Source organism: Echinops telfairi, unplaced genomic scaffold (assembly GCF_000313985.2).
Source record: "Echinops telfairi isolate 266 unplaced genomic scaffold, ASM31398v2 ScPeMD7_2291;HRSCAF=2852, whole genome shotgun sequence".
Classification (NCBI taxonomy): domain Eukaryota; kingdom Metazoa; phylum Chordata; class Mammalia; order Afrosoricida; family Tenrecidae; genus Echinops; species Echinops telfairi.
This window is the reverse complement of record NW_022106189.1, coordinates 46084299-46093186: the sequence shown is the minus strand read 5'-3', so window position 1 is coordinate 46093186 and position 8888 is coordinate 46084299.

Below are 8888 nucleotides of genomic sequence, written 5' to 3'. Positions count from 1 at the left end.
GAGTACAAAAAAAAACAAACAGTGACCGCTGGGGTTTGCATGGGCAGTGCAGACCGAGAGCTCAGCCAGCCTGGGGCAGCAGGACTTTTGGTGCGGTGCGTGCGTGAGTGAGTGAGTAAGTGAAGTTGGGGTGCAGGAGGACCACACCTACATCTGCGTGGCCCCCAGACCTCATGCCTGGTTTCTGAGAGTCATAATGGGCTATCCCTTACATGAGAGCTCCCAGAGCTACTCTCCCCCAGCAGAAACGAGGCAGGGGCCCCAGAGTCAGGCCCCTGTGGACAGAGGGCTGAGCATCCATCTGGCCGGCTCTCACTGGCCATGCAGAAAGCTCAAGTCGAGCAGACAGGGTGTCCGTGGACGAGCTCCAGCCCTGCGTGCACCCTGGCCCACTTCCAGCCACTCAGCAGTGCGAACCCAGCCCCCGCCCTGCTGGCACTGCCCCAGGGCCTACAGCCAAAGCCTTGGGGGGGCGGGGGGCAAGGGCCTGCTGTACATATGGGGTGAGGTCCCTGCCTGCCTCACAGCTCCCGGAAGGAGATGCCAGAGCTCGGTTCTTCCTGGGCATGGTGCCCAGCTGGGCAGGGGCCTGCACAGCAAGGTGCCCACTTTGATGACAGGAGAAAGGTTAACTTTGAAGTTGCTAGTCTGGGTGGCTAAGCCGGGCTGGGCTTGGGAAATGGCATGCTGCTTCAGACTCTGCCTTGTCAGGTTTACCCCCAGAGTGGGCCACCAATGCAGGCTGGCCTCACCGTGCGCCCCTCTCTCAAAGACGCGTGGGTGACCGTGGAGCCTGAGACACAGCTGCCCAATGGCCCCACCGTTTGGCACTAGCGCAGGTGTGTGACTTTTGCTCCCCACAGCCACGTGCTTGGGGTCTCCTCCTGCTCTCCTTCCTGTTGCATCCGGAAGCTTCCTCCTACACCACTCCTTGACCTCTCTCTTCCCAGAGCAGCCTTGATCACTTCGAATTCTTCCAGCAGCCACACTTACGCAAGCATGTGTCAGAGAAGGGCTCGAGGTTTGAGGCAAGCCAAGCCTCTGATGTCTGGGCAGCAGGCCGCTCTGTGACCTGTGTGCTGGGCTGGGTTCTCTAGGGGAGCAAAACCAGTGATGCCTGCAAAGAACGGCGTTGTATCAAGGAAATGCTCACCGCGTCGTAGAAGCAGGACGTCCAGTCTGATTCCAGTCCGTGGGTCAGGTGTTTACTTACAGGCTTTCTTGACTCATGTTGTGCCAGGGCTGACAAACAGAAACCAGGAAGACCCCAGGCTGGTGGAGGTAGAGAGCAGAGGAATCCAAGGTCTGCCCGTCAGGCTCATGATTGCAGAATAAAGACTCCAAGGTTGGCAGGCAGTGGTGGGCACCGGGGATAGCTCCCAGGACTGACAGGCAGTGTGGCGAGCTGTTGGTTCCAGCGCGAAGAAAGGGAGCCAGCTTCCTGACGGTGTCGACACCCCCCCAGCGAGACTTCCATCCAATCGAATCAGGGTTAAGAGCTGATTAAGAGGGCACCACTCTACCCTGATCTTCCCACAACTGCTCATGATGTTGATTCCATCACCTTCGATCACATCAGGGTGGGGGTGGGGACCTCAACTGCCACATTCCAGAGGACCCTGCCCCCCAATGAGTTGACACAAAACCTCATTGTCCCTCCCTCTGCTGATCCCCAGATCCACCCTTAAAGGAAATTCCAATTCTCATAAGACACAGGGATGTGACTATCAGAAATAACAAACTCCTTTTTCTTTAAATCTCTGATTTTTTTTTTTAAATCATTTTACTGGGGGCTCATACAGCTCTTATCATAATCCATCCATTCATCCATTGTGTCCAGCACATTTGTACCTATGATGCCATCATCGTGTTCAAAACATGTTCTTTCTACTTGAATCCTTGGTATCACCTCATTTCCCTGCTCCCCAACCCTCCCCTATGAACCCTTGATAAATTAAACGTTTTTTTCCCATTGGATTTGAAGGGAAATTTTGCTGTGTGAGCCAGAGCGGGTAGGAAAAGCCAACAGCCACGGTTATACTTAAGGGACAAAAACTGGCATCTTCCCCTTGAAGTCACCTTTCTTCGTCGGAGTGGCTGGTGTGTTTGAACAGCCCGCCTGCGGCTAGCAACTCAGTGTCCAGCCCACAGCATCGCAAAGCAAACCAAAGTCACCGCCGTCGCGCTGTAGCACCGGGCAGGACTCACTGTACAAAGGCAAAAAACAGGACCCAGCAAACTTCAAACGCGTGTCTTGGGCCTGGGGAGCTGAGCACCTCCTAGACCCAGGAGGCAAGAGGGAGCGAGAGATCCCTGTGACCTGGGTGGTGGCACACCATGGAAGAAGCGGTAGCAGAGGCAGCAGGGCATTGCAACTGGAAGGAGGTGGTGCGATGAGATTCCCGGCCCATGGAGCAAGGAGGCTGATCACCTTTGGGCAGGTGGCTCCCTGGCCGGGTTGGGTTCTGACTGGCAGAGCTTTGCAACACTTACCTGGGGAAGGCAGAGGCCAGGCTGGAGGTCCGAGGGACCAAGAGGTCAAAGAAAAGAGTGCCTGTGGACTCGGCTAGGAGAACCAAAGAACTGTATCCTGGTTCAGTCCACATCCTGAATTGTAACTTGTTACTTCCCCAGTGAGCCCCACAGACCTGAGTATTGTTTGTGTGGCCGTTGCTTCACACAAGCCCAGGGGTCTGGCAGAGCTTTGGGTGTGGACACAGGGACCCAGGAGTGAAAAAGCCCTGTTGATTGGATGAGGGGTCATGTGACTGGGTGAGCTCTCTGAGCCCTTAGTGGAGCAAGTGGGAAGGTAGGTGGTTGTGCCAGGGGGCAAATCAGACACCAGACTGATATCCAGGGAGCAGCAAGTATGGCTCCCGGTGCCCAGGCAGAGGGCATGTTCAGGAAGTGAGTCCCCTGTGCTCAGTTAACCAGCTCCAGAGGACACTGACACTGGGCCTCTGTTTCCCCACCTTCCAAAACCTGCAGTCCCCAGGGGTCCCGGTGATCCTGTAACACACCACTCTGAAAGGTAGAGGCATGACGCTACCCTTCCCACAGCCCCCTGTGGGGGAGCCAGAGCACAGACCCTGGAGAGGGCCACTTCCCCCAGGATAGGCTGAGACACCTGGACCCTCAGCCAGCCAGTGCAGGCAGACAGTGAACCAGATGGCCACCTAAGATACACACAGGGGTGGCACAGGGAGAGCTAGCTGGGCCAGGACACTGTGTTGAGACAGCCAAGCTGGGAACTGAAGGGTGGAGGATGCAAATGGGGGTCCTGGGACCAGGAAGCAGTGCCCTGGGGACCTAAGCTCGCCTAGGGCCAGTGCCACTCAGGCTGGGCGGGTGGAGAAGCCATGAGGTCTCAGGACCAGGGAGCAGATGACCTCTCTTCAAATCCATCACGTAGCTCTGTTTGAAACAAAGATTTTTCTTGTGATCTTGGTTGAAAGTAGACCCAGCGAGACAGGTCCCCCGGAACAAGTTCTACACATCATGTTCAGTGACGCTGACAACAGTCTTCACCTTAGATCGGTGACTCCATCCTTTCTGGTCTAGTTGTTCTAGCTACATAGTTTAGTCGCCCTGACCCACCCCAGGCTCCACATCCATACTTTAACCACGTCATCGCATACAGATCATTCCTTTCCTAAGTTTCATTGGCTTGGTTGTTGAGAATTGTAGTCAGGTGTTATCCATCGAGTGAGTGCTGACTCACCATGACCTGACGTACAGCAGGACGAAACGCCACCTGGCCCTGCATCATCCTCACCGTGGCTGAGAATAGACCCAGCAAGGCATGTACCTGCTCGGCGATTTCTGTGTGTGAAATGCCCGTGTGTACATTGGTTTGATCCTTCAAGTAGGGCAGCTAATCCTCGCCTTCTTTGGCTGAGTTGTTCCTCCCCTGAGAACATACACTCACTGCCCCTGCATCCTACCTACTCTGTGCTTCCACATTTGGTTGTCCATTTGATCCCAGATAAACCAGAAGCCCCCCTTATTGCCATCGAGTCAATTCTGACCTATAGTGATCGTATAAGACAAGAGTAGAGCTGCCCCTGGGGGTCTCCAGGACTGTAGCCCTTTACGGGAGGAGAAAGCCTCATCTTTCTCCCATGGAGTGGCTGGTGGTTTCAAACTGCTGACCTTACAGTTAGCACCCTAACAGGTTACCACTATGCCCCAAGGGCTCCCTGGTCCCAAAGAGGCAGTCTTGAGAGCACAGCCCTCAAAGCAGACCTGTGTTGCCGGTTAGGCTGAACTACCATTCTGCTTCAAGAATTCAGGGTATGTTTTTATTTGAAGATGATCCCAGGGTAATGGCTTGGGGGTTCATCTAGCTCCAGAAAGTATGAATTCTGTGAGAATTTGGAATTCTGTTCTGCATTGGTCCCCTCTGGTTAAGATTCTTCTATGGAATATTTGACCTCTGTGTTCAATAGTGGTAGACAGGCACCCACCTAGTTCTTCTGGTCCCCGGGCAAGGGAGGCAGTTGTTTGAGGTCCAGCTTGGTTCTTGGATGGCCTCTGGTATTCCTGGTGCCCCACATCCTGCCTAGGGCAAGACACACAGTAGGTGGGTAAACTTGATTCCTTTGAATGCCCACATTGGAATCTGCTTAAGGACCCTCCCTGCCTGAGCCTACTCTTGCCCCCAGGATGATCCTACCCACTCTGATGCCCTGAGCTCTTGCTGGCTTCCTACCACTGTCTAGGAGCAAGACTTCAGCAGGGAGCCCCCTGACCAAGCCCACTACACAGGTCTCCCCCTGACCTTACCCCACCCCAAGTCATTTGGGGGGCAGCAGTTTGATGGGATGAACCCACTGCCCTGGGACAGGCCATTTTCCTTTCATAGAGCAAGGCTGGCAGAAACAGCACTCTGCCCCACTCCTGTGTGTGTGTGTGTGTGTGTGTGTGTGTGTGTGTGTGTGTGTGTGTGTGTGTGTGTAAGGAGTAGGGGAGACAAGATACATGCCCTGTCTATCACTCTGAACTTGATTAGGTCAGAGGACCAAACAATTGTGTCTTAGGAGCAGCTCAAAGTAAAGGCCCCCCCCCCTCCCTACTGGGAGACTGTCACTCTCTGCGCATGACTCCGTTTCTCCTTCTGAGTCCCCAGATCTGCCCAGAGCATAAGTTGGGAAACCTTGGACATGATGTCATGGGCAGAGGTCACCACAGGCTTGTGACAGTGACATGAGAAACAAGTGGTAAGCGACCGGCCCCTGCCATGCAGTGCCTAGCCCCCTAAGAAACTCATTTGGACCCCAGGCCTTTCACAGCCTCCGGAAGGGAGCAGAGGTCTCAGTGTCTGAGTTTTCTGAGGTTGCTGGGACACACAGACCATAGTGGGCAGCTTTGAAGAACAGAAGTATAGTTTAACAGTCCATTGCAAGGGCTAAGCACTGGGCTGCTTGCCACAAGGTCAGGGGTTCAAACCCACCAACCACTCCTTGGTAGAAAAATGAGGTTGTCTACTCCCGTAAAGATTGTTACAGACTCTACTATTAAACACCTTGAAGACAACATGAGAGAACAGTCATGCTCAGCAAACTTAGTCCATCTCAGAAAGATAAATATTTTGATAAATAATATGACACTATTATGATAAAGAAAAAGGAAAATGGTTTTCTCACCAAAAGATAAGGCTTAAAGGACTGCAAATGAGGAGGCCGGGCAAGGGTGGGCAGTGGGAAGGGACAAGGATCTATGGAGGAAGAGAGACTCAGGGTTGGGGGTGGAAATCAAGAGATCCATCTATAGTGGTGGTGGGGGGTCGTTAGTGGGATCCTGTGACTGATTTGGTTTGAGTCAATGGCTCTGGAACTACAGAGAATGTGGTTTTCTTTGTAACTATTATACTCCACCAACAAGAGGAAAAGTATATATATATATAACACCACCACCCCCCCAATAAATCAATAAAGTTACAATCAGAAGAGCGAGAGGGAACGGTCGCGGCCTCCACACCCCTTCAGGGTCCTCACAGCTCAGCTCTAAGCACTGGACAAGACAGCGGAAGCGGGCCTTAGACTCTGGACGACACACGTGCGTTTGGAGAAAAGACAGCTCACAGACTGGAAGACCCTGTCAGAGTTCCTGTGAGGCAGCGCAGACTTGGTGGCCATGGGATGGGGTTGGCGTGTTTTATGTTCTTTGACAGGGAGTTACCAGGAATGGGAGACACCATTGCTCACTAGTTCATAAGCCCAAACCTACTGCCAACAAATGGGTTCCGCTCAGAGTGACCCTACAGGGCAGAGTAGAACTGCTTCCTAGGGTTTCCGAAGCTGTAAATCCTCATGGAAGCAGATAGCCTCACCTGTCTCCTGAGGAGCGACTGGTGAATTCGAACTGCTGAGCTTTCAGTCAGCAGCCCAGCAGGTGTCCCACACCACCCCCAGGTTCCTTCGCTAGAGAGCGGCCGTGTGTAGGTCTGGTGAAGGGGTCAGCCCAGTATGGTGAGGGCCCTAAGAGCCACAGACAGAAAGGTGGAGGCTACCAGACGCTGCCTTGAGTGAACCTGCTGTGAGAAGCAGGGAGGTGACTTTGAGGACTAAGGTGCGCCTGACCATGGTCTTTTCAATTGCCTCATCTGCGTGTGAAAGTTGGACAGCGAATAGGAAGGCTGAAGAAGAATGGATGCGTTTGAATTCTGGTGCTGGTGAAGAGTATCGGAAGTCCCACAGGCTGCCAAAAGAACAAACAGATCTGCCTTGGAAGAAGTCCAGTCCCCCACACTTCGGACACGCTGTCAGGAGAGACCAGTCCCTGAGAAGGGCATCGTGCTTGGTAAAGCAGCGGGGCAGCGAAAAAGAGGAAGGCCCTCGACAAGATGGATGGACACAGTGGCTACAACAGTGGGCTCAGGCGAGGGGACCACTGTGAGGACGGCCCAGGACCAGCATGCTCCGTTCTGTTGTGCACAGGGTCACAATGGGTCGGAGCCCACTTGATGGCACCTCATAACAACGGGCAGACACAATGACTGCCATGGCTGACAAGTGGCTATGCAGGCAGACTGCACAGGTGTGGGAATGGGGCCACACGCAGAAGGACATTCCTACATGTGTGTCTGTGCTCGAAACATAGCCATGAATGCCGGAGAGCCATGGGGTGGGTGGGGGACAAAGTCATGATCATGCAGCCACCACCAAAGATCTGATGAGTCATCGGGCTTGGTGCCTTAGAACCCGTCTTGGCGGGGACAGCTAACTCAATGGGCACAACACAGCCCACAAAGACCATGTTCCACATCCTGTGGACAGGAGTGACCGGGTCTTAAAAGCTAGTGGGCAGCCAGCCACCAGAAGGAGGAAGAGTGAAGAACATCAGAGATGCATGGAAACAACTAGTCAAAAGGACTGATGGGCCATTTGAACCCCAACCTCCAGGACCTTATAGACCAGAGAAGCTACATCCAGGTGCCCGGGTGCTGGAAGATCCAGAGTGGGGGCGCTGCAAAGGCAGATGGCTACACATCATCCTGGATGAAGAGCTAAAGTACAGAAGGTTTTCATTGCCTGGGGGAGCTGAGGAACCCTGGTGGCATGGTGGTTATGTGTTGGGCTATGTGATCTATAAGGTCTGAAGTTCAAAACCACTCGCTGCCCCCCCTAGAGAAAGGTGAGGCTTTCTACTCCTGTAGCAGTTACAGACTCCTGGGCAGTTCTACCCTGCCCTGTCGAGTCACTGAGTCAGCATTGAGTTTGGCAGTGAATGTGGTTTGATTTGGTTTGGCTAGTGGGGGAGATGAGCAGCGTGTGTGTGTAAAGGGGTCAGTAAGGCTGAATAAGTATGAACCCGAGGAAGAGAGGGTGGCCAGCTACTAACTTCTCTGGGGTGCTGGGTAGAGTGGGGAAAAAATGTGGAACAAAAATTTGAACAACATTCTAAATTCTGATTGGGCTTCCTGGTCTGATGGCGCTGGGTGGAACCCCCAGACTGTAGCCCTCAGACACCCGTCAGATCTGAAACAGACCCATCTTCGTGGCTCGACACTCAGTCAACCCAGAGACAGGTCTGTGGATGAAGCAGGGAAGCAGTGTTCTCTCCAAGAGGAAAGAACAGTCCGTGCCCAGGGGTAAAGCCCAGAGGGCTGGAAGGGACAGCCAAGACGGAAGAATGAACATGAGGCACAGGAGGATGTGGGGAGAGTGGGGGTTGGCGTCAGTGTCCAGGAGAAAGACCCGGTCACTCCTGTCCACAGTAGGATGTCGAACATGGTCTTTGTGGGCTGTGTTCTGCCCAGTGAGTTAGCTGTCCCCGAGACGGGTTCTAAGCCACCAAGCCCGATGACCCATCAGGTCTTTGGTGGTGGCTGCATGTTCACCCCCACCCCCGCCAGGCAAGCCTGTCTTCAAGGTTGTGTTTCTGCCACAGACTCGCATGTAAGAATATCCTTATGGGTGTGGGCCCATACCTATGGTGTCTACTCCTGTAAAGAAGGACAGTCTGGGAAGCCCATGGAGGGTGGGGGAGGGGGGCAGTTCTCTGTCCTATCAGGTTGCTGTGAGTCGGCATGGACTCGATGGCGGTGAGTTGGGTGGTCAATGTCAAGAAGGAAAATGCGTGCGAACTGTGGAATGGACAACCATCGGGGTGGCTTTCACTTAATTCCCAGTGGCAAGCTAGGCACAGTATCCACCCCCTTTCCTGGTGCTTTCTGGGAAGGTTACCTTAGTACTCTACAGCTTGTGCCAGGTTGTCTGGGGACGTCCATCGCTGTCTCTGCCATGTGTCAGCACCCTCCCCCTTCCCAACTTGGGCTAGTCATTTCCATCCCTCCGTCCGCTTTCCCAGTCGCTCCCCATCCTTGCTTGGAGTTCCTAGGTTGAGAAACACATCATTCCTCAGGTGGTGGTCTATGACGTGGCGGG